This window comes from Scylla paramamosain, unplaced genomic scaffold, assembly GCF_035594125.1.
Source record: "Scylla paramamosain isolate STU-SP2022 unplaced genomic scaffold, ASM3559412v1 Contig89, whole genome shotgun sequence".
NCBI lineage: Eukaryota > Metazoa > Arthropoda > Malacostraca > Decapoda > Portunidae > Scylla > Scylla paramamosain.
Window position 1 is genome coordinate 173,180 of NW_026973754.1, and position 26,821 is coordinate 200,000.

A 26,821-nucleotide genomic window follows, 5' to 3' on the forward strand; every position below is an offset into this window, starting at 1 on the left:
ATAGAATGAGAAAGATACATTTGCAACCGCTTCAAATCAACATTCAGGCCATTTCAGAAGTTGGTTATTGATGAAAGTCAGGTACTCTGGCGGGGTCATTTGTATTTTCGCCAGTACATCTGAACGAAGCGTCATAGATTTGGCTTGAAATTATATGTTCCCTGTGATTGTGAAACTGGCTTCATATTAGACATGATTCTGTACTTAGGAGCTGGAACAGACATAAACCTAACGCAGGGACTGGGCAAGTCAGGGAGTGTTGTAAGCACTATGCTTGAGCCTTATTTGGGTAAGGGACACATTTTATATGTTGACAACTGGTACACCAGCCCTTCTCTTTTTCATTTCCTACACGAAAATATGACAGGGGCCTGCGGAACAGTGAAAGCAAATAGGAAGTTTATGCCTAAATATCCCTCTAAACTCGTGAAAGGAGAAGTCATCCACAAACAAGCAAATAATAATATTCTCTCACTTAAGTGGAAAGACAAGAGAGAAGTTCATTTGCTTACCACTGTTCATGAGGCAAAAATGGAGTGGAGTGAAGACACTGAGCGCTGCACGGGTACCTTCATCTGCAAGCCTCAAGGTGTGATTCATTACAACCTAAACATGAGGTTGTTTGATAAAAGTGACAGTATGATGTCGACAGTGGAATGCAAACGCAAACAATGAAATGGTACAAAAAACTGTTTTTCCATCTTGTTGACTGTGCCACTCTCATGCACACATCCTGTACCAGGGCAGCACAGGGAAGAAGAGAACACTGTATAATTTCACCACAGAGGTTGTGAGACAGCTTCTCGAACAGTACTCTGAGCCACGAAATGGGGTAAGAAGGCGTGGGGCCGCAAATGGTGATGACCCTACACGCCTCACAGGACGTCAATTTCCAAAGAGCATCCCTGCCACGCCGTGTGAGAAAAAAAAGCAGAGGCCTTGTCACGTGTGTCGCACATCAACACAGCGACCCATAGCACGGAAAGACACGCGATATATGTGTGTGGAATGTAATATTGCTGCTCTCTGCCTAGAACCGTGCTTTGAGCAGTATCATACCCTAAAGTAATGCTAAATGTGTCACATAATCATGTACACAGTGTATGCAACAAATGGAGAAAAATAGGCACAGGAAATAAGTAAGCAGTAAAAAAAATAAAATAAATCAGGAGAAAAGTTTGTAAGGAATATACTTGTAAATGATTGAATGAAGTAAACTCCAATCCCTCCTCAGGATCCCTCTAAGCGAAGGTGCCTCTGGCGTTTTGCCTCTGTTGGTGGGGAAACCTGAGGAGGCATTTTGCTGATTTTTCTTGGAATGACTACTGCCTCCGTGTCAGAGACCCGTCTCTGTGTGCTGAGCGCATAACAGAGGTGATAGTGTCTGGCATGGAGGCGTACATTCCTCACTCTTTTTCTCGACCTAAACCTTCCAAACCTTGGTTTAACACAGCTTGTTCTCGTGCTATACATGATAGAGAGGTGGCCCACAAAAGGTACTTAAGCCTTCCATCACCAGAATCTCATGTACTTTATATTTCTGCCCGGAACCATGCCAAGTCTGTTCTCCAACTAGCCAAAAACTCCTTCATCAACAGAAAGTGTCAAAACCTTTCAAGATCTAACTCCCCTCGTGACTTCTGGCATCTGGCCAAAAATATCTCCAATAACTTTGCTTCTTCTTCTTTCCCTCCTTTATTTCAACCAGATGGCACCACTGTTATCACATCTATCTCTTAAGCTGAACTCTTCGCTCAAACCTTTGCTAAAAACTCTACCTTGGACGATTCTGGGCTTGTTCCTCCCTCTCCTCCACCCTCTGACTACTTCATGCTACCTATTAAATTTCTTCGCAATGATGTTTGCCCTTGCAGGCCTAAACCCTCGGAAGGCTTATGGACCTGATGGCGTCCCTCCTATTGTTCTCCGAAACTGTGCCTCCGTGCTTGCACCTTGCCTAGTCAAACTACTGTATACAATTAAAATTTAAGGGAAGCTCGCTACGCCACCACCAACACAAGGTGCTCAGTGGTCTGTGTCTGTGTCAACGTTCTCAAACATAACATAACTCTCTGGAGAAGCTTTATTGGTCCCTTTGACATGAGAGAGAGAGAGAGAGAGAGAGAGAGAGAGAGAGAGAGAGAGAGAGAGAGAGAGAGAGAGAGAGAGTGTGTGTGTGTGTGTACTACGCCTTAACAGAGAACGCCAATCAGGGAAGGGGGCAATTTGGAGGGTGAGTTTAAGTAGGGATTGATAGTTTTTCTATAGGGTAACCTTTCCTTCTGGTGCCTCGATCGCCTCTCAGCAGACTCTCCCTTTTTTTGTCGCTTTTTCCGCCCCCTCCTCTACATCCCCGTTAATTCCCTTTAGTCCCAGGCTGCCTTCACGCAGGATGCTCATGGCCTTCTTCCTTTAGCGGCGGTGTTCAGTGTTCACTGTGGTCACGTGCGTCAGAAATTACATACGTGAAGCAGTAGACCTTGACTTGAGCAGCCACCACCCGCCATGATGTTGGTGGGAGGGGCGGGGCGCCTTTCCCACACTCGCCCCGCACCCGCCTCGCTTCCAATCAGCCCTTTGTCTTTCCCAGCCGTTGGCCGCGCCTCACGCCAGTCAGGGAGGAGCCTCGGCCAGGCTGGCCTATCACGTGGCGGCGGGCTTCCCTGCTCACGCTGTCACCCAATGGAGGAGCAAAGAGAGGCAGCTGGAGGAGGAGGAGGAGGAGGAGGAGGAAGAGGAAGAGGAAGAGGAAGAGGAGGAGGAGGAGGAGGAGGAGGAGGAGGAGGGTGATGTGTTGCTACAAGCTCATGTTGCTTCTGACAATAAATTTGGTGTCGCGTGTGTCAGAATTCACACAGGCCTGAATTATTGCTTCACAAGGTCTGAAGGGGCGTGGAACTCTGAAATATGGTGATGAAAAACTGCAACACATCACAGCTGACGCACGCACGCGGAACAGTTATTGAGTGCGGCGGAATGAGGGAAGCAACAAAACGCAATACAAGTACAAGCATGGACAAAAGTCGAGTAACATTCTGTATTGACTTTCACTGCATCGAACATTTTGACATTTCTCTGCCTTTAAGTCCTCTGACCCGCAGACACTCTGTTCTCTGTTCCGTAAGGAGGCTGTCAGCAGACCACACTTCAAATTGAGGAAAAGTTAAACACAATGGAAATGAGTGCAAAATGTTACACTTTTGATCACGCCTGTACTTGATAGAGGGTCTGTGTCAAGGCATGTACAGCTACTGACACACTAAATTAAAAGATTACGCACCGGTCAAGGTTGTGAGTCCTCTGAACGAGGCGCCAAAAGTGTACAGTGGTTAACGTGAATGCGAGAGCTGTTGGTTAGAGAAATTTATGGGTAGGAATGCGAGGAAGATATAGACAAACATGTTTTATACAGAGACAGCCACTTACAAGTCTACAGGCAAGCTTCGTGCAGTTTCCTATATAGTCTTATGCAGCAGAATGAGTACTGGTGGTTGGTGAGGTCTGGTTGTGTGTGGAGGCATTTGGGCAGACTGAAGCCATCAAGTATTTGGTGGCACTGATTGGGAAGGGACGGAAGTGTTCGAGGGAAGGTGAAAGGGTAGCAGAGAGAAGAAAAACAAAAGGGAAAGGCAGTTACTGTTTTATGGCATCATGCAAGGCTGAAAACGTTGTGTGTGGGAAGACATTTGAAGAGAAGTATAGTTTTACAGTAACATTTGTATATTTGCTGTGTTTGAAAAATTCCAGTTTGATGGTAATAGGACTAGCGTGTTCAGTTCACACCCATCACCCGATTCCAAGAGATGACGGGTTCGAATCCCAGGCAGAGAGGAGATAGATTATGTTTACCTGCTGTCACGCCGCAGTCTGTGTTCACCTGGGAAGAAACTCGTCATGCAAACCAGTGAAGCCGCAAATATATGCTACAGTCTCTCTTTCTGTTATCTCTAATATATATACTGTTCTCTACACTTTTTCTTTTTTTATCTCATTTAACTTGACTCCATTTTCCTTGATGACATCGTTTCTTGTATTCCCTTTACTGTTACATTTAATTTACTTATTATTATTATCATTATTGTTATTATTATTATTATTATCATTATTATTATTATTATATTTTTTGACGTGCGGGTCTCCTGCTCTATCAGAGGCAAGACGGTGCCTGCTAAAGAAGGAGTCTGGTTTTCGCACAAATATATTATAACAATAACAAAAACAACAGCTTCCACAACAGCGTGCTAAAAGTAGTGGAGATAAGACAGTGATACCCTGACTTAGATACAGTGTTCCTTGCACATGCGCCTCTCTTCCCCCACGGCTTCCCTGCCATTACGCCCTCTACCCCCCTCCCGCTGTACCATTAATCATCCCGTGTTGGTATTACATAGATAACGCTCCGCCGAATTTGCTACCTGTATAGATATAACCCTACTTAAGACCCGCCACGTTACCATGCTGATTCCCTCCCTCATACGTGGCTCCCATCGCGTGATGCTCCGCGTCTTATCATCTACTTATCTATTTTTATAAAGTGTGATAATGTGTGCACAGGTTTACACGAGACACTCTTGTTTTCCAGTCATTCTTGGACCTGACCTAACCTAATCTAATCTATCCTAGCCAAACTAAACTAAAGAAAACAAAAGAAAACCAAATCTAACCTAACCTAACTTGACCGACTCAAACCCAAACCAACCTAACCTAGTCTCACTCAACTTGACCAAACCTAACCTAACCTAACCCAAACGAAACCTAATCTAACTTAATCTAACTTGACCAAACCAACCAAACTCAACCAAACACAACGAAACCTAACCTGAGAGAACTTAATGTACCCTAACCCTACCTAAGCCTAGCCAAGTCAAACTAAACCACACACACACACACACACACACACACACACACACACACACACACACACACACACACACACACACACTGTTCATTAGCGTAAGGAATAGGCCCGTACATAAATGATACGGGCTGAACTATACGATATGACATATTAAAGAGAGAGAGAGAGAGAGAGAGAGAGAGAGAGAGAGAGAGAGAGAGAGAGAGAGAGAGAGAGAGAGAGAGAGAGAGAGAGAGAGAGAGAGAGAGAGAGAGGTAGAAAATATACCCAAACTTTAAACAAGAAAGAAAAAGAACAGTTTATCGAAATACAAGACACTTTTTGTAAGGAGCGTGGTGAGAAGACAGTAAGATACATTATACTGATCACAAGGACTCCGAGGGTCAAGGCCAGAGAGAGACCAGGCAGAATATTACCAGGAATAGTGGCAGCGTTCTGAAACACTTCGTTGTCTCAGCAGGACTTGCCGAGAGAAAAGCCACGCTGCCCACAAGGCTTCCGAGGGTCAAGGCCAGAGAGAGCGGGTAAAACAACAGCAAAAAAAGTTACTGCGTTCTAAATCACTTTGTTCTTTCATCGTGGCGATCACTGGCCACGGAAACTTAGTCGAATTCTCATGGGTATTTTTTTTCATTGACGATACAGACTGCTTGTTGAAAGATCACTTGAATCATGAAAACATCCTTGGTGTCCACAACAGTTTTCATTAGACTCTGTGAAAATTAATCGTAGTGGAGTACAGAGGTGTTTAAGAACGCTGTTCCAGGAATATATTTAATGAAAGAGTAAGGATGTATTGACTAAAAATTAGGAAAACTGGAATTGTAATACGTTTAATTTCTCAAAGATCTGATAGGCAAGTTTAAAGTTATCAGACAAGGAGTGAATGAAAAGTGTAATCTGATAGGGAGAAAATACTAAGGGATGTAAACTTTCCCAGTCATGTGAAAAAGAGAGAGTAAAGAAACAAATTAATGAAAAAGAAAAAAAAAAAAAACTGTTGTAGATGTCGTTGGTTTGGCGTCACACATCACAAAGGAATTATTGACAAGATTTCCATTACTGGCTGGTGGTAAATACTGTGACAGTCGATGACGTGTATTCTAGCGAACAGAGAGTGTCTACTAATGCTTTCCACTTCAGAAATTAAATTGTCAGTGGAGACGTGGAGACAAATTCCCTTGGTTATACTTTTTTTTTTTTTTTTTTTTTTTGCTAGATGTGGTGGTGGACACTAAAATAGTACAGTCAGTAGAAGAGAAGAGAGAAATTGATTGGGTTAGTCTCTTTTCGCCGCTATTAGTAAGGATGGTGGTAGACAATGAAATTAAATAGTCAGTAGAGCTGTAAAGACAAACTGCGTTGGTTAACATTTTTACTGCTGCTAGAGGTGGTGGTGGTGGTGGTGGTGGTGGTGGTGGTTGTGGTGGTGGACAGTGAAATCCATTACGAGAGACTGGTAATAATGTGGGTATAGTTACATTCGAGCTGCGGGCATCACCACCTGTGTTTATAGTGATATTCAGTGATACTCGTAATATAATGTGATGCACTACGAAAGTCTGTGGCTGTAGTAAGGAGCCCATAGAGGGAATCCCTAAGTAAAAACGGAAACAATATAAATAAATAGATACCTTATTCCTTTAATTTTGTACTGACTTATGTGTTAGGTTCATTTTAGCAAAGGAAACACTGATGATTACCATGAAGCAAACCTGAAATAAGATATACCATACAATTTCATGCATCAAGCTAAGAAAGACGTGCAATACACACAAACGAGTAGTTAGTACAAACAATTAACACACACAGTGCTGCAAAATTCAGAATTCCCAGTAACGTGAACGCGAGCGAGCAAGTAACGGTATCGTGGACAAAGACAACCGATACTAAGATAGGAAAGAAGAGAGACAACTACCAACTTTACCAAGAAAAATACCACAATATGTGGACCCAAAAAAATATATATAAGAATTTCTGTCGCCATCCTATGACAACTGACTCTCACAGAAAAAAAAGGAAAAAAAAGACAAAAAAGGTGAGGCTTAGAAGCATATTTCTAGTAATTGGTGTTGCAGCCTCTCTCTCTCTCTCTCTCTCTCTCTCTCTCTCTCTCTCTCTCTCTCTCTCTCTCTCTCTCTCTCTCTCTCTCTCTCTCTCTCTCTCTCTCTCTCCTTCCTCACTGTCCATTTCATTTTCGATCATATTCTCTTTCCCTCCCTCGGACCCTAGTTCAGGGTTGGAGAGGTGGTTCAAATTTAGAACAATTAAGAAAAATAAAAAGTAAAAAGTATAAGTTAAGCTGGCTCAGATTTGAATATATTACGTAATTACAATTGAAGGTGTACTGGTAATTTCCAGTCTGTTGAGCGCGTTCCCTCAGTCTCATGTTTTCTGATCTGCTAGGACAGGCAGATGCAGGATGAGTGTCAGCGGATCAGAGGACTTATGGTTAAGGTTGAGGGACAACGCTAACACAACACAGTACAATTGAGTGTATACAGAAAGATACTCTTACTTCTGACCATCAATGTGCTGTTGGCGTGGAGGTGAGGCGTGGAGGCGGCCTTGAGGACGTTACACACTCATAACAACGTTTATTCGCGACCTTGAAAGTTACGTAGTTGGTCACCTTGAATGTTTTGACGTGAAACTTAGTGGGTCACATGACCTGCAGCGTCACTTAACGGCGACGTGCAACACTGAGTCTTGTATGATGGCTTCAAGTGTTGACAAGAGAGAAAAGGGGGGAAAAAAAAGATGGAAAATGTTATGTACGTAAATGTTAAAATAAAGTAACTAAGAAGACATCAATATATGAAACATGAGAAAAGTAGATGTTTTCATTTACATAATGCAGTTCAAAGATAATGAATAGATACCAAGAATATTTTTTTCTAAAATGAATGAATGAATACGTTTGAGTATTCAGGTCACGAATAGATACAATGAAGAAACGGAATAAAGTTAATAATGTAAATAATGTGATGAAAATTCGGGGAAAGGAAAGAAATATATGCAAAAATTTCCGTGTTATAATCAAATTATCAAAAACATTTACTATAAGAAAAGAAAAAAAGAGAAAATAAGTAAGTTTTAGATAAAGTTATTAAAGGTCGAAAACACTTCGCAAGAAAAAAAAAGTACAAAAAAAAGAAAATAATATGTTTTGCAACATTTCAGTGACGCAACCCAGGGGTCACAAACAGATGCAATGAACGTTAATCAAGCAGCCATGATCCTTAAAGTCATGACCTTCAGAGCATCACGATGACCTTGACCTGATTCACCGACGCTCCGGCCGCCACCCTCGCCTCTGCCACCACCGCTACCGCCTCCTCCGCCACCGCCATCGCCGCCATGTCAGAATCTGTAAGAACTTCATGATACGCGTGTCGAACCTGTCAGGCCTCGTCTTGCATTCCTTGCCGCTTAAAATATTATACGGAGCGATAGCAAGTTTTTTCCTTGTTATTTTTCCTTTTTTTTTTCCATTCCGTCCGCGCTGGCATCCGTTCCTTGGCGGCGTTCAGTGTTGTATACCAAACAACCTTATGCTCCACTGGGAAAATATTGTCTTGACTTTATTTCCAGTTATTTTCCTTCTCTTCCCTCTATGAACCTTTCTGAAGGACGAAAAAATTTTTGGGAATTCAATATATCGCTCTTTTTTTCATTGTTGCAAAGAATCTTGTGCTTCACAAGAAATATACTGTCGTGACTTTATTTCCAATTATTTATTTATTTTTTTCTGTATTTTCTCTCTGATGTTTCCTGGAGGTGATGGAATGTCAGGAATTCAAGATAGCTCTGCCTTTTTTTCTCTCTTTTACTTTTATCTCTCAAACACAAAGGCCACAAAAAATGGGGTACTACCAAGAAAAATAAGAAAACGAGTCGCTATACACACACACAGTTAACAAAATCAAAAGCAAACTCGCCAAACAAGAAAAAAAAAAATGCTAAGAGAATTTTGTGTTCAATCAGCGCCATTCCTCCATACTTTTTTCTTTTGTCACCATTTCACTTTTCCATTTGTTGATCTATTTTTCATTGTCCTTAACGACCTTTATTTTCCCTTGGCCTTCACCCTCCACTATACGTATTTTTCCATTTCATCAGCGACGTTGCTATGTGTTTCTATTCATTTATCTATTTGTCTCATGTAATCTTATTCCTTAACTGACTTTAATCTTCCTCTGTCCTTCATCTTTCATTATGCCTATTCTTCCTTTTCATCAGTGGCATTGCTAAATATGCGTTTATGTTTATTTATTTATTTATTTATTTATTTATTTATTTATGTAATCTTATTCCTTAAATAAACTTCATCTACCTTTGTCCTTCATCCTCGCTGGCCGCACATCTTCAAAAGGCGGTGTTTTCATTTACACGAATAACACCCGCGCGTGATGTCGGCTCCGCGTCCTGTCTCTTTCACCGCTTTCAAAATAACACACACACACAAAAAAAGAAAAAAGCAGAATCATAGAAACTTCATGCGGCAGTGGGTGGTTTTTAACAAGTCAATTTCCAGTTATCGGGGTAAATACTGGCGTGGCCTTGACTCTACATCAGTGCCTCGTGTTTTTGTGCAAGTGCAGCGTGAATGGCGGTCACTTTGGCGTGTGTTTGTTTGGGGTAATGGAGTAAATAACCCATAGGAGGTGGTGGCGTGTGTGTGTGTGTGTGTGTGTGTGTGTGTGTGTGTGTGTGTGTGTGTGTGTGTGTGTGTGTGTGTGTGTGTGTGTGTGTATGAGACGATCCGTGATGGTCCTCGTCACGTCTCCCAGCGGACACGTCAAATACAAAATTAGTGACGCTCGTTTGGTCCAGTAATTAAAGGGGAATGACGAGATGGAACCAAATGGACCTCGGGAGAGGCTTCAGGAACCCTTTTGTCCAAGTGGTCCTCTCATTTCCTCCCCTCCCTTCACTTTCCTCCCCTCACTTCCCTCCCCTAGCTTCCCTCCACACTCTCCCTCTCCCTCTCCCTCTCTCTCTCCATTCCGCCAGAATCGCTGGTTGAAGTTTGAAGTTAGCTGGCAATACGAGAAAGCCAAGCGCGCCATATCATCATTCTGTCCGATAATTAAGAGCAGGAGTTAGGCTTCTCGTGTTTCCTGCAACGAGAGACATCGGTGCTAGTGAGAGGAGAGTGAGGGGGTTGGACTGGACGATGGTCTGGATGTCCTTGCTGTGAGAGAGACAGGGGAGGAAGGGGAGGAAGAGCGCTCTGCAAACACACACACACACACACACACACACACACACACACACACACACACACACACACACACACACACACACACACACACACACACACACATACACACACACACGCACACTTACACACGCATGACCAAAACATAACCACAGCTTTTATTACACCTACATTCATAACTTGGCTCAGTCCCGCGCTGTGAAAGGCAAGAACTACCTTCATAATTCCTTAATACACGAACGGATTGCGGAAACTAAACGATTCTCCCGCCAATTACTCCTTTCCACTCGCCGCTCTCAATTGGCCAGCACTAACCAATTACCGTACGTGGAAGCAAGCACCGTGCGTGGACCAAATATACCCTCGGACAAAGGACATAAAGCGACGTAATCCACCTACGGACATACATGAAAGTTTCAGTGTTTGGTATAGTGAGACTGTGTGTACGTAAGCAATTGTTCATATAAGTGTTAGTATTGTGTACACTAACCAAGTGATATGATATTCAGCTAATTCTAATGATAATGTTAATGTGTGTGTGTGTGTGTGTGTGTGTGTTTGTCATGCCTGGCTTTGGAGCATCATGGAAACTGGGAAATTGATCTGGGGGGATAAACTGGCACATCACAGGCTCTAGCTTCGTTGTCGAGAACTGAACCACGACATGATTACTTCAGTCAAACAAGTGATTCTGACACGCTGGCGATTAGGCAAAGATGACCAAGGCTCCAGTGGGTTTTCGTGTAGAGTGTCTTATCACTACGATTAGTTTTCGGTACAAGTTTATTTTCCTCCTTACATAAAATGGTGGCTGGTCAAAGATTACGGAAACTAAGAATAAAAAGGGCGCTTCATTACTTCTCCTCTATAAAAGTTGGATGCAAATAGATTTCAAGATTTTCAGTTAGGTTGGCCAGTGTACTTCAGGAGGTGTCTTGATATTCCGGTAACGAAATTAGTTGAAGTCCTAGGAAGAAGGAGAGAGTCAATCAGGCAGAGAGATCCAGGGTCTGTCAGTGAGAGGGATGAAAGAGTAAAGATACTGATTAGCTACTGAATTAGTTTACATTAATTTGTATGCATGTACGTGTAATTTATGAATGCTTTGAATATCTATTCACACACACACACACACACACACACACACACACACACACACACACACAGGAGAGCCTCTCAAGAGCATTCCCTTATAAAAGAGGAACAAAAGGAGGCGCAGGACTACTAAGGAAGGCTCGTTATATCAAAGGGAATAAGGTTCTTGTCTAAGCGCCGCCCGCCACCCGCCCGTGTTACTCGACCATTAAGTTGCCGAAGAGATAAAGTTTGGGGAGGGAAACTGCATGGGCTAATAAGTTGATGGTTCCTTAAGGCCGGCGGGGAGAAGGAGAGGCCTTGCTTTTGTGTGTGTGTGTGTGTGTGTGTGTGTGTGTGTGTGTGTGTGTGTGTGTGTGTCTTCCCTCTACATCCCTGCCTCTCGTTCTTCAACACACACGCACGCTCGCACCCCGCCCCCCGCTTCTCGCTCCCAAATTCTCTCCCGTCAAAAGATTTTCTCCTTCACACCAACCGCCGCCTCCCGCCTCGGCTTCCCACCAACATATTCTCTCCGGTGTTACGTCTCGCTTCCCACACCTCCGCTGGGACCGCCAGGATCCTGCTTACTAGGAAGTTATCAGTCTTCACTTGGTACTATTACTATCACTATCATGTCCGCTGGGACCGGGAGGATCCTGCTTACTAGGAAGTTATCAGTCTTCACTGTAATGAAAAAAAAAAAAAAAGGATAAATCAGTAATACGAAAAAAAAAAAAAAAAAAAAAAAAAAAAAAAAAAAAATATATATATATATATATATATATATATATATATATATATATATATATATATATATATATATATATATATATATATATATATATATAATATATATATATTTTTTTTTTTTTTTTTTTTTTTTCGTGTAGCTGATAGAGGAATTATTAAGAAGTGGATTTGATAAAATCTTTATCGATAACCGATATATCAGTAAAATTACAGAGATTTTTACGCCCAACTTCAAAATAAAGCGAAATATTGAGAAGATATGTTTCAAATGTGGCTGAGTTTTTGTACGTTTAATGACATATTAGTGAAAGGCAGGGGAGCCAAGAGGGTGAAGGTGCTCAGGGCACCTTCCGTGGAGACGAAGAATACCTTCAATGTGCTGGAGGAGGGGAAGGAGAAGGAGGTGGACAGGGCTGGAGGAGGCAAGAAGGAGGGGGCAGATGCAGTTACCCTGCCCCAAGGTAGAGTGCTTGTGTTTGGTGATAGTCAGGTTAGGCACTTAGATAGTGCGTTCTGTGCTAGGGATAGGAAGCGTAGGTCGAGGGTGTGTTTGCTGGGGGCCGGGATAGGGAAGGTAGCTGATAGGCTAGACACGTGCTTGGAAAAAGATGGGACCAAGCCCATTGTTTTTCTCAGTGCGGGAGGGAATGACCTTGGTAAGGTCAGGAGTGAGGAGCTTATCAGGAGGTTTCGACAGGCTTTGGACAGGATTAGGGACAAGGGTGGGATCCCCGTGGTATGTGGTGTCTTGCCGAGGAGGGGAGTTGGTGCTGAGTGGCTGTCCAGGGCTATTACAGTGAATCGCAGGCTCGCAAATCATTGTAGGAGTAATGGATGGACGTTCATCGACAACTGGGACCTTTTCTATGGCAGGGACACCTTGTACGCCAGGGATGGAGTGCATTTGTCACGCCAGGGTGTTCGTGTTTTGGCCGAAACACTCGAGCGGGAGGTTACTGCACTCCAGCACTTTTTTCGTTAGTCGGGAGGGAAGAAGGGGTAGTGAGGAGAAGGCAAGGGGCAAATTAGTTAAATCTAGAAAGGAAGCTAGCTTAGGGATGGTGAGAAATAGCTTAAGTGTTTACTACACAAATTGTAGAAGTATTCTGAATAAAATAGACTTGCTTAGAGGAATAGCGAGTGTAGAGAAATTTGATATCATTGCTTTAACTGAAACTTGGTTAGATATGTCAGGAAAAGTATTTAATCCAGAGGTTAAGATAGATGGGTATACAATGTTCTATAAAGATAGAGAAAACAGGAGAGGAGGAGGTGTCGCGTTATACGTTAGGGACACATTACAGTGCTGTATGAACAATAGAATTAAAACAGATAACAAAGCAGAGTCGATATGGGTAGATATTAAGGAAGGATCGCAGTCAGTAGTACTAGGGATAGTTTACAGACCACCGACCAGTACAGAGGAAATTAACACCTCACTGTGGCAGGAATTAAATAGAGCAGGCAGGTACAGTCAGGTATGTGTGGTAGGAGATTTTAATTTTAGGAATATCGACTGGAGTCTGATTGTGGGTAACAAGGAAGCAGAGGAATTCCTTAAGGTAATTCAGGATAATTTTTTAAAACAGGTAGTCGTAGAACCCACAAGGGGGAATAATATTCTAGATTTAATTCTTACTAACAGGGAGGAAGCAGTCACGCAGGTAGAGGTTGGAGGACAGCTAGGTAACAGTGACCATAGGGAAATTAGGTACAATCTAGAATGGGAAGAAACTGTTAGAAATAAAAACACTAGTAAAATACCTGACTTTAGGAGAGCAGATTTTGAAGAATTAAAAAGGTACCTCCAAGGAGTGGACTGGCAAAGGATGCAGGGTGAGGTCAGGTCAGGGACGGAGTTCAGAGAGATAAGGCAGGATGAGGGAGGTGAGGTGAGGCTCCAGAAGGGAGGAGGAAAGAGGAAGGGGGGAGATAGGTGTGAGTATGTTGGAATGTCAGGTCATGCTGAAATGAGAGGTAAGGTCGAGGCGAGTTGATGAGGGAGGGGAGAGGATGGTAGGGAACGAGATGAGGGGTTTAGGTGAAGTAAATGTAGATGAATTGTATAAATATTTCGTAGATAAAGTTCATACAGGTCAATTAGCAAATATCCCGTATAAAACAATAAGATCACAAAAAAATGACCCTAAATGGATGACTGCTAGGTTAAAGCATTATATAGGGCGTAAGAGAAGTATATATAAGAGATTAAAGGCAGGTGAGGAAGTTTTAAGGACACAGTATAATGAATTAGTTAGAACAGTCAGGAAGTTAACGAAGAAAGCTAAGGACAATTATGAATTAAGGGTAGCCAGCCAGGCGAAGACGGACCCCAAGGGATTTTATCAGGTATACAGGACGAAAAATAAGGATACTGTAGGTCCATTAAAGGCAGCAGATGGGGAGCTGGTTAGTTCTGGGGAGGAGATTAGTAAACTTCTGAATGATTATTTTTTAACTGTCTTCACTCAGGAAAACATGCAGGATATGCCAGATAGTGAACAGGTGTTTAGAGCAGATGAGTATGAGAAGCTGACGGATATTTCCATAACTAGGGAGATAGTGGAGCAGGAGATAGATAGGCTAAAAAAGTTCAAGTCACCAGGACCTGATGAAATATATCCCAGAGTACTGAAGGAATGTAAAAAGATTATTAGTGAGCCGTTAGTTTCTGTCTTTAGGAAATCACTGGAGTCGGGTGAGGTACCAGACATGTGGAGGCAGGCTAATGTAGTACCCATCTTTAAGAAAGGGGATAAAACTTTAGCGTCTAATTATAGACCTGTCAGCTTAACTTCAGTTGTAGGTAAAATGTTAGAGTCAATAATAGCCAGGAACATTAGGGAACATTTAGACAAACATAACTTGATAAATCAGTCACAGCATGGCTTCACGAAGGGGAAGTCTTGCCTGACAAACTTGTTAAGTTTTTACAGTAAGGTGTACGAGGCAGTAGATAATGGTGATAGTTATGATATCTTATATCTGGACTTTAGTAAAGCATTCGACAAGGTGCCCCATCAAAGGCTCCTGAGAAAGGTTAGGGCGCACGGGATAGATGGGAAGGTGTTAGGTTGGATAGGGTCATGGCTTGGTAACAGGCGACAGAGAGTGCTAATAAACGGCTTGAAATCCGAGTGGGGTCATGTCATTAGTGGGGTGCCACAGGGATCAGTATTAGGGCCATTATTATTTCTAATATATATCAATGACTTGGATAGTGGAATTAGTAGCGATGTTAGTAAATTTGCGGATGACACAAAGATAGGTAGATTAATTAGGTCAGAAGCGGATGCCATCGCCTTGCAGACAGACTTAGATAGAATGAATGAATGGACGGATAGATGGCAAATGCAATTTAATATCAATAAATGCAAAGTGCTTAGCGTAGGTAGAGGAAACCCACACAATAGGTACACATTAAACACCCAAACTCTGGTAGGTACAGGGTACGAGAAAGATTTAGGAGTTATAGTTAGCTCTGAACTCCGTCTAGGGAAACAATGCATAGAAGCCAGAAACAAGGCAAATAGGGTACTAGGATTCATTTTTAGGAGTGTTAAAAGTAGAAGGCCGGAAGTAATATTAAAGTTATACTTGGCGCTGGTCAGACCTCATCTAGACTACGCTGTGCAGTTCTGGTCCCCACATTACAGGAAAGATATAGGTCTATTAGAATCAGTACAGAGGAGAATGACTAAAAGGATACAGGGGATGAGGAGTATTCCTTACGAAGCGAGGTTGAAGCGGTTAAATTTACATTCTCTAGAGAGACGTAGGTTAAGAGGGGACCTGATAGAAGTCTTTAAGTGGTATAAGGGTTATAACAAGGGAGATGTAAGCAAAATTCTTAGGATCAGCAACCAGGGTAGAACAAGAAATAACGGGTTCAAGCTTGAAAAATTTAGGTTTAGGAAGGAGATAGGAAAAAATTGGTTCTCAAATAGAGTGGTAGATGAGTGGAACGGACTCAGTAATCATGTAGTTAGTGCTAGGACACTAGAGAGCTTTAAGAGAAGATTAGACAAGTTTATGGATGGGGATAGCAGATGGAAATAGGTAGGTGTGTTTCATACAGGGACTGCCACGTGTAAGCCTGGTCGCTTCTTGCAGCTTCCCTTATTTCTTATGTTCTTATGTTCTTATGTTCTTATGAAAGTAAACGACTTTTCAGAAAATTCTGAAATATAGTTATAACAATACAGATTTTTTTTTTTTTGTATGGAATTACAAAAATCACGTTAAATAGATACGAGATAAGGGTTAAAAATGGTTGAATTTCCCCGTCGGTTTAATTAATTTTGAGTTTCCCAAACCCCGTGCAGCGAGTTGGCATCTTCACCTTCAGTTTGCAGGACACAAGTGTTTCAGCCTTGTCTCAAATTAAATATTTTACCCTGCAGCGCTCTTCTTCTCATTACTCAAACACTTTACAGCTCCTGGAAGTGTGTGTGTGTGTGTGTGTGTTGTGTGTGTGTGTGTGTGTGTGCAGGATTTAATTTCCTCCCACACTATTTCCCAAAAACACCTTTTTCCATCACTACTTTCAGCACCACTTACACGCCTGTATTGTTAAACCCTTTCCTCACACATGGACTATTTCCAAAGGCTCTAGAGATGATAAGACGTGTTTTCATAAGTGTTCTTCCTACTGATGATGCGGAATTCTTAAACTATCACAGAGATCATGAAAAAAAAAAATTCTTAGAAACCCCCAGTAACTTTCACTAAAGTCTCCTAAAAGTAGTCGGAATTGTGCGCTGAAACTTTTTATGTGGTTCATGAATTCACAGAACCCCGCAAATTGGACACTTTTCTACCGAAGTGTATGACCACAGCACTCGCAAACACAAGACTCAAACAAAACACAAACACTTGACACATTTCACAATATCAAAGAAAACCACCAAACTTGGCAATGAAACCGATTAAAAAAAAAAAAAATGAGAATGAGTTGTTTATTAACCTTCCTTCATTTCTTTCATTCATAAAACACAACAACACACACACACACACACACACACACAACAACAACACACACACACACACACACACACACACACACACACACACACACACACACACACACAACAACAACACACACACACACACACACACACACACACACACACCGCATCACACAACAGAAACACAACACAAGATATCTTTCACATTATTACACGAAACCACTAACATTTATTAATGAAACTGCGCAAAAAAAAAAAAAAAAAAAAATGCGAATGAGTAGTTTAATATTTTAATTTTATCTTCATTTTCCTGAGCGTCGCGAAATTTCAGCGTGGGCAGGATGAAGGAGAGGAAGTGCTTAGTGTGTATAAGAACGACCGTAAGTTATCCCGACAGGACGCCCAGCTGCTGCCTTAGGGGGCGGAGGAGGAGGCTGGGAAGGAACGGAAAGCTTGACTTCTCTTGAGGAATTTTATCACGAGAGAGAGAGAGAGAGAGAGAGAGAGAGAGAGAGAGAGAGAGAGAGAGAGAGAGAGAGAGAGAGAGAGAGAGAGAGAGAGAGAGAGAGAGAGAGAGAGAGAGAGAGAGAGAGAGAGAGAGAGAGAGAGAGAGAGAGAGAGAGAGAGAGAGAGAGAGAGAGAGAGAGAGAGAGAGAGAGAGAGAGAGAGAGAGAGAGAGAGAGAGAGAGAGAGAGAGAGAGAGAGAGAGAGAGAGAGAGAGAGAGAGAGAGAGAGGTGCCATATTAAGAAACGCTTTGCTCTCTTGCCACGACTATTGTCAAAGGCCACAAAGATAATTAGCCGGGTTCTCAAGAGTGTTTCTCTTATTGATAATGTACCAATCTTGTTAATCTATCAATTAAATCGTAAAAAAACTCTTAAAACCCGTACAACTACAGTTAGAGCTTTTTGAAACAGTGAAGGTACGACAGGGAAGGGTTTCAGAATATGATCCAGAGAGAGAGAGAGAGAGAGAGAGAGAGAGAGAGAGAGAGAGAGAGAGAGAGAGAGAGAGAGAGAGAGAGAGAGAGAGAGAGAGAGAGAGAGAGGCGGGGGGAGTCTGGAAATGTGTAGGCTTCAGACCATCGTGATAAATTAAGAAAGTACATTTTCCTCAGACTAACAGTGTGTTTTGAAGAACAGGAGTGGGAGAAGGCGGCGAGAGGAGAGAGTGATAGGAAGGAGAGAGTTTGTGGCTCATGAAGAGAAGAGGAAAGAGGAATAGGAGAGAGAGAGAGAGAGAGAGTTTGTGGGGTCGTGAAAAGAGGAAGAGAGAGAATGATGAGAGGGCGGGGAAGGAGGCAGTGAGAAGAGAGAGGGATAGAAAGACGAGTAGAGAGCTTGTGGGTCCTGAAGAGAGAGAGGGGAAGAAGGCAGTGAGAGGAGAGAGGAATAAAAGGGAGAGGAGAGAGTTTGTGGGTCCTGAGAAGAGAGAATAAAGACAGCGTACATTCAGATACCATAAACACATATCTCCCTTGGACCTCGTCTATCAAGATTCCTGAAAGAGTAAAAGGGATTAGCGAAGAGATGAATAAACAAGAATTTAAAGATTAAGGTCTTGAAGAATAGTTATGGCCAGCAATATTTCCCTCTTTACACCTCCGCGTCCCTCTCTCTCTCTCTCTCTCTCTCTCTCTCTCTCTCTCTCTCTCTCTCTCTCTCTCTCTCTCTCTCTCTCTCTCCGGAAAACGTTATAAAGGAGAATAAAAATATAATAAAAAGGGTTAATGAATCGAGACGAGCATTTTCTACCTTTCTTAAGTGGACGTAATTTCATGGCTCTCTCTTTGAGGGAACGCGCAAGGAAAAAATGAAATAATGATGAAAATAATATACGTCCAGAAGTTTTCCAGTTTCCTTCCCTCCCTGCCTGTGTGTGTGTGTGTGTGTGTGTGTGTGTGTGTGTGTGTGTGTGTGTGTGTGTGTGAATACTGATTGTGTCGTCTTTTTCTTCTTCGTAAAGGAAATGTATCAGTAAATTCAACACACACACACACACACACACACACACACACACACACACACACACACACACACACACACACACACACACACACACACACACTTTTAGAGAAAACACACCAGATTTCAGGAAACAACTCAAAGAAAACGAGTTGTGGCGACAGCACACTGCGGTAATGAGAGAAAAGTGTGTCAGTGGCGAAGGAGAGACTTGGTTAAAATGTCCCTGCTGTTGACACAAGCGCTGAGGGAGGTAGGAGGGGGACGGGAGAGGGAGAGGGGAGGGAGAGGGAGGAGACATCTACGTAATAACCATCAATTATGAGATGAAACATTCCCCTGCCTGGATTAAATCATGTGCCGCGATAAATCAAAGTGGAGTCGCCAGCAGGATTCTCACGGGGCCTGTAAACGCAATATTTGTATTCCTGCGGGAGAGTGTGCGTTGTGATGGCTGCTGATTTACTCCTGCCCTTCAGAGGGGAAGCTGTCCTCTACCTGGCGGCTCCCGGGCTATTTGTGATGAGTTTTTATTATTTGATCATATTTAGTTTTGCTTTATTGTGTCGTCTTTCTGTTAGAGGTGAAGGGGTTTCTCTGCCTGCTGTTTACTATGTTTTTTTTTTTTTTTTTTTTATTAATTTATCATATATTTTGTATTGTTTTATTATTCTGTTGTTTTTATTTATTTTTTTCTTTAACGTTCCTGTTTTACGTTCCCTTCTTTTTGTGAGTTTATTCATGTTTTTCTCACCTATTTATTTATTTTTTTTTTATTTAGGTTTTCATCTTTTTGTGTGTGTTTATTTCATATTATTATTCTCTACTAATTCGTGTTTCGTTCTCCGTCTTAATTTCTGTATCTTCTTTTCTTTTCCTAATACTTCACTTTCCTTATACTTTTATATGTTTTTTTTTTTTTTTTTTTTGTTGCACAGAGTCTTTTCATTTTATTCAGTCGTTTACAAATGAATAGGCGTAATGTATGTAGACTTGAGTGTTCTGTTTAATTGCTTGACCTAGTTCTGCCTTGGTTTGGCTTAATAATAACATGTTTCAATTCTGGGGCTTTTATGATGTATTTCCACTACTTTCTCTTTTCACAGTATTGCGTTCGTGGTATTTATTGTATTTTTTCCGTCAATATATTCTGTTGACTTTTAACTTCGCTTGTTTATTAGACACGTTTGTTTTTCACTGTTAATACATTCCCTTCTTCCGAATCTGACCTATAAATCTAACAATGGAGTATAAATTTTTCCCCTTCACCGTCCATCTCTCTTATTTATAACTCTGTTTATTTCCCTCCATTCCAATTACAAGCACGCTCCCGGTATGCACATATTGTTTTACTGAGGCGCAAACCACACACACACACACACACACACACACACATACGATGTTATCCACGCGCACGCCAGTCTGTACAAACACCCACACTTATATTTCCACACCCACTGGACACGCCCATGGTTCAATTTACTCGAGGTGATAACTAACGATAATTTTTACCCCAAAAAGACTGCAGAATCTGAAGCAGTAATACTGAACTAGGAGAGAAATGGTGTAATCTTGCCTCTGCACCGGTAAATTTAGCGGGAGTCAGATAACGGATGGAGGGCTGCGGTGGTGCACTACAATACTTTTAGAACGAAGTGTGGATAACGTAAAAGCATCAACCGCTGTCCATTTTCCTTGTTTTCTTGAGGAAGTTAGCGGTAAATATCGACAATTTACTGACCTAGCCATTCTTCAGGGACGAGAGCCGCGGCCGTGCTAGGTTATTGGGTTTTCTTCATATTTTTGCCATTTACTGTGCAGCAGCAACTTCTCCTCCATCTCCCGGCCTTCCATTATACAGCGTTCGGAAAATACGCACTCATAATATCGAGAAGGCAGAGTGTTTTAGATAATGCTTTCAATATTTTACTGGGGCAATATTCTCTCTCTCTCTCTCTCTCTCTCTCTCTCTCTCTCTCTCTCTCTCTCTCTCTCTCTCTGCATAAGACAACCACAATTTTTCAAGCTCTTCTTCTCACGCATATTTTCCTACACATGCTTCCCTTGCTTCTCCTTGCCTGTGTTCTCGCGGTCTTCAAGTACTGACTTCAGCACCAAAATCCATATTCTGAAACACTTTTGCACCGCACCTCCATTACTTTTGAAAAGTTCAAGTTGCACTGGTTTTTGAGTGTTTTTATGGGTGAAGCGGTAGACCAACAAGTTTTCTACATTATAAACGGGAGAAACACTCTAGAGAACCCGGCAAGTCATCTCTGTGGCCTTTGAAAATAGTCGTGGTGTTAGAGCGATGCGGTTCTGAATCAGGCCAATAACTAGCTCACACTGGTAAGTTTTAATCGCCCACAATCGCTCTTCGTGTCTTATCCTTTGAACCTTACTCTCACACGTCTCATTGCCTCACTTTCACTACTCGTAACAGGCTCTACTGGAGGTTATTAAGGTTTTAGGGAAGTTTTAATGATTCTAGAGATAATTTAGCAAGGATTTTGCATCATCGGCGGTGGAAGAAATCATGAGAATCCAGTTAATAGTTTTGGTGGCTTTTGAAAATGTTGATTGTAAGAGAGCAAAACGTTTCAGAATAACGGCAGTGGTTATTTTTACACAGAGGGAAAAGATAAATTGATAACGTAAATTTAAAAGTGAGTAGTTGTTTCTATTAATACCACTGACGCAGAATTCTCTGTCGCTATTGTTGGCTGTCCCTAATGCTGGAAAGATCACCAGCCAGTGTTTATTTCAGCGGAAGAGAGAGAAATAATAAAACCGTTTCGTAGTGTAAAAAGTTAGCAACGGTTTGTGTCTATTCGTAGCAGCGTCAATATGTCCAGAAGCAACCTGGTTTTTAGATATACAAGGGAATATCCGAGCGAGGCGTTTCTCTCCCGCCTTGCATAGTTAACTGCGTTCATTTCTAGGCGGAGGGAGGCAAGAATATCAAGTCCTGTATTGCATCGTGAATCAGACACACTTGCCTTTTATTTTGCCTCACTTACATGCTTCCCGTTTTCTTTCTTTCGTATGCACCTCCATGTTCTGTAACAGGTGAGGAGTTATGAACACACACACACACACACACACACACACACACACACACACACACACACACACACACATTCCTTTCTCTCTTTTTTTTTTCTCTCTCTTTTTCTCTTTCTTTTTTTCTGTGTGTGTGTGTGTGTGTGTGTGTGTGTGTGTGTGTGTGTGTGTGTGTGTGTGTGTGTGTGTGTGTGTGTGTGTGTGTGTGTGTGTGTGTGTGTGTGTGTGTGTGTGTGTGTGTGTGTGTCCTACGCGGGGTTGGGTTGCCTAAAGAGAGGGAATGAGACACTGCATGATGAGAAGGTCCCCTCGCCAAGTGACGACCCCTTGCTGGCCGCCCCTTACAATCTCACACTCCAGCGGTGAAGTAGACAAAGAACCATCCCTTCATGGACGAGGGGGAATATATTTATATGTTGTTTACGTAGAATGATCACCATCGTTTCCCGGCGGCAGCATCAATCTAGCAGTGAAATAGAGACACTTGTACCTCTGAGCAGACAAGTAAAGGCGGTTCAATTAAACAATGAATAAGTTCGTGCAAGACAGTGAGCAAAAATTTAAAGTCTTTGTCGAGGAAATGTTGCAATGATGATTAAAAAGTAGATATTCTGTTAATTCTTCCGTGCCATCATTCATCTTTGTACATTCTACAAGTAAAAGCAGTTCAATTATACAATGAATAAGTTCGTGCAAGATAGTGGTAAGCAGGAATGAAGTCTCTACCGAGGAAATGTTGCAAAGACTGGTTAAAAAATAGCTGTTCTTTTCATTTCCTCGTGGCATCATTCATCTTTATATATGTTGCTGTACAGGACAATCTTACCGCACGTTCCTTTATATTTCTTTGAATCAGGTAAATCGTATTCCCTCCTGAAATAAAATATTATATAAAAAAAATAATAATGTAATCTTTCATAACTAAATCAGACTTCATTTTTAGCTCTCTGTTTAACATTTCTTTCTCCTTTTTGAGGGGGAAAGAGGCAAATCAGTGTCATTTTTTTCCGTCTTTAGCTCCCTTGGCTTGTCTCCTTCATACATATCAATCACTCGCTAAAAATCTCTCCCCACGACCATGCATCTCCTCACATCCCACTCCACAAGACGCTCCTGTACACTTCTTTATGTTCCTTTGTGTCTGGTAAAATCCGAGGCCCTCCAAAGCACCTCAGCCTCTCATTTCTCAGCCTCCCGAGCCGCCCTTCACGTCTCCGCATCACTCTCTCCCCCTCATCACTCCCTCATCGGTTATCCCCCATTTCTCACGCACACAAAGGCGCTGAGGTAGAGGGATTTAGGAGACCTGTATCGGAAAAATTATTACCCCTAACAATAAGCTAATATCCACACACACACACACACACACACACACACACACACACACACACACACACACACACACACACACACACACACACACACACACACACACACACACACACACACACACACACCGTAAACGTAAAGGCGTGCGAACCAATAATAACACAACAAGGGCCTGACTTTTCCCACTCTCACTTGAGCGTGGGAGGAAGGTGGGAGAGGTCACCGTTTGTTCTCAGGTGAGCTAAGCACTTCACGCTCCGTGGCTTGAGGCCCAAATAAGTAATCCTCCTTGACTCCTGGGAAAAGGAAAAATACATTGATACTAAAATACCGCTAGAGAGAGAGAGAGAGAGAGAGAGAGAGAGAGAGAGAGAGAGAGAGAGAGAGAGAGAGAGAGAGAGAGAGAGAGAGTACAAGGAAGAGGAGCCAAAAGATCATGTTTTCTTAGGCTGACGAGGTTGACTCTCTCTCTCTCTCTCTCTCTCTCTCTCTCTCTCTCTCTCTCTCTCTCTCTTTCTCCTGTTATGTAAACGGAATTTTCTTTTTTTTTCTTCTTTTTACCTGATATAGAAAACTATTTTTGGTTCTATCGAATATTTTTTTACTTTTATTCTATTTTGCATATATTTTTATGACATGCTTTCCATTAGGTTATTTTTGTACAGGTTTAGTACAGTTACACTACACGTACTCGTACACTTGCAGCTACATCATAAAATAAAACAAATAAAAAAAAAAGGTTCGATTTACACCATACAACAACATTCCAATCACAATCTTTCGGTACCTTTCCATAAAACTCATTCAAAGTCAAAATACAACAGTTCACAATATTCCATCGCTAAAAATTTCATATCTCTTATAAATGAAACGATCCTGGAGCTCAGACCACAATACCGCGGGTCACGTTTGGAGGGAAAATATTATGAATGCAGATTATGTTTTTCCTTCTATTTCATCGCGTGTGTCAGCCCGTCACTGGGAGTTATGAGTACCTGGATCACACGCCTCTGCTGGGCAAACTAATATATCTCTGTAGCTGCAGGGCGTTCAGTGGATGTGGATGTCTCTCTTTCCTTTTTGGCAACTGTTTATCTTCTACAAGGTCTTTATTTTCTTGATTCTATCTGTCACTACTGCAGAAGTATAAGTAGTTAAGTGTAACATCCAAATAACATAAAAACAGACGAGAAAAACACCAATCACAAAACAACGTGGGATTACTGGAGAGCGCAAACACACACACCTTAAAATGAGCGACGCCATCACGCTCCTACTTATCATATATCACGGAGCTGAGGCGATCAATCACCCAATTTTCTTCGTTCCAATAATAACAAGGCGCCTTCGCTTAATTAATTTGATGAGGTGGAGGGCGAGGATCGTTTTTAATTAGTGTAATAAGGAGGCTGGACGCGCTGGCCCGCCGGTGTATGCCAGCCACGCCAGCCGCTCACTCGCTGCTCGCCGCCCTTCACACTCAGATGAGGTAATTAATTTTGTTATCTTAATTTTCCGCCTTTCATTCTTCCTGTAAATCGTATTATTTTGGGAGGATGAGTAGAAGAGATTCTCTCTCTCTCTCTCTCTCTCTCTCTCTCTCTCTCTCTCTCTCTCTCTCTCTCTCTCTGTACGTTTTTCTATACATGTTCATTTCTGTTTATATACCTTTTTCTATGTGTTTATTTGCGTTAATTTTTATGTAATCTACAATATATACATACCAGCAAGCATTATTCTAGTTCCACCTACACGTACATGCCATATACTTACCAATTTGTTTCATGCGAGTATCATAATCGTTCCCCGTTCCATCAGAATCTTAGTTTACCCAAAAATTCTGCCACTCAACTCCCACGACTTGAATCTGTAAAATGTATACCAGTTTTTTTTTTTTTATTTTCAACCTTCATCAGCATCTTTCCGTTTTATATATATTTCTTTTTTTTTCTTTTTTTTTTTCCGTCCGCGCGTTTCTGAGTACTTGAGAGTCCTTTCCTTCCCTCCCTTTCCGTCCCTCTCATCCCGTCCCTCATTTTCTCTCACGTTTTTTACACCCAAACTTGGCAGGAATGTCAAGGAGTCGTTTTCTATGAGCTGAAAGGCGATCGCTTTTAAGATAACTGAAAGAGCCTTGAGGAGTATGCGCGTATGGGAGTCTTAAATTCGCTCTTCATGATTTTTGGAACGTCATTGAGTTTGCATAAATAATCTACATCACCTCCATTTTTGTTTTACTTAAGTAGGAATTCAGAAATCCGTGAGTGTTTTATTTTTCTCTCTTTCTCTCTCTTGCTTCATAAGACTTGACCTGCTTCAGAAAAGTATTGGAACACTGAACTTAACAAACCACTTTTTTCTTATTTCTCTCTGGTTGACTTTTTTTTTTCTCTCTCTCTCTTTTTTTTTTTTCGTTAATGCAAAATAGCGATCTTATTTTACCTTCTTTTTTTGTGTCCTCTGCTGGCGACCTGCACACGCGCACACACAAAAATAAAAATATATGTCTAGAAAAAAAAAAAAAAAGTTTCGTCTTATGTGATGAATAAAACATACGCATCATGAACCGGAAGTCACTGGTCACTATGAATAATCTGCAACTCACTCGTTCACTTTCTTTTCTTTTGCTTGAGTTTGCCTTGTAATTTATTCTTTATACGCAGTGGAGGAAAACATGAGACACAAAAACATAGGAAAAAAAAATGTAATCAAGATGTATATGATAGTGAAGTGAACGGCGATAATAAATGAAGATAGGTAATGAGACGTAATGCAAGTACCAAAAAAAAAAAAAATAATGACAAGTGAATTAATAATGGTGATATAAAGGATGAGGAGGAAATGGGACTAAGATGGAAGGAGGAGCAAAACATAACTAATAACTGTGAGAGGGAAAGATTTTAGATGACAGATCGTGAAAAAAATACACATGACAGCAGGAGCAACAGTAATAATAATAATAATGATAATAATAATAATAATGATGATAATAATAATAATAATAATAACCAAAAACATCTACTAGTACCACCATTACTACAGCTCAAACTCAACCACCACCACCACCACCACAAACATATTTCCGTTGTTGTTGTCAACAACGGAAATATGACTGAGCTGCATTTCTTCCTTAAAAGTTGACGTAAGGAAAAAAGTCACACGTCACTTTCCTGTCACCACGCGTCAGTATCCGCCGGGAGGGAAAAAAAGACACACACACACACACACACACACACACACACACACACACACAAAAAAAAAAAAAAAAAAAAAAAAAAAAAAAAGACAAACCAAAACAATATACAAGAGGGTGGTGGTGGTGGTGGTGGGTGTGCTAAATGTAGTGAATATTATAAGGTTCAAAACACAACTCTCCCTCACCAAAGCCCCACCCTTATGGTTTTCCTAATTTCCTGTGGTTTCCTTTATCGTCCCCTTTTCCCATCTTCTCCCATACCTCTCCTTCCTTCTTTTTATTTCTTTCTATTTTACTTCCTTGAATTATCATATTTTGTCTTTCACGTTTTCTTTATATTTTTTTTATTTCTTCCTTTTCCAATTCTCTTTCTCTTCTGTGTCCTCTTTATT

The 26,821-nt window shown here is 41.5% G+C and overlaps 1 protein-coding gene across 1 annotated transcript in view; it reads right to left on the bottom strand.

Annotated features, from left to right (window-relative positions):
- The window catches only part of LOC135098871 (protein lin-54 homolog), a 73,828-nt gene that overhangs the window by 25,694 nt on the left and 21,313 nt on the right, over positions 1-26,821 (bottom strand). The window lies entirely within an intron of this gene.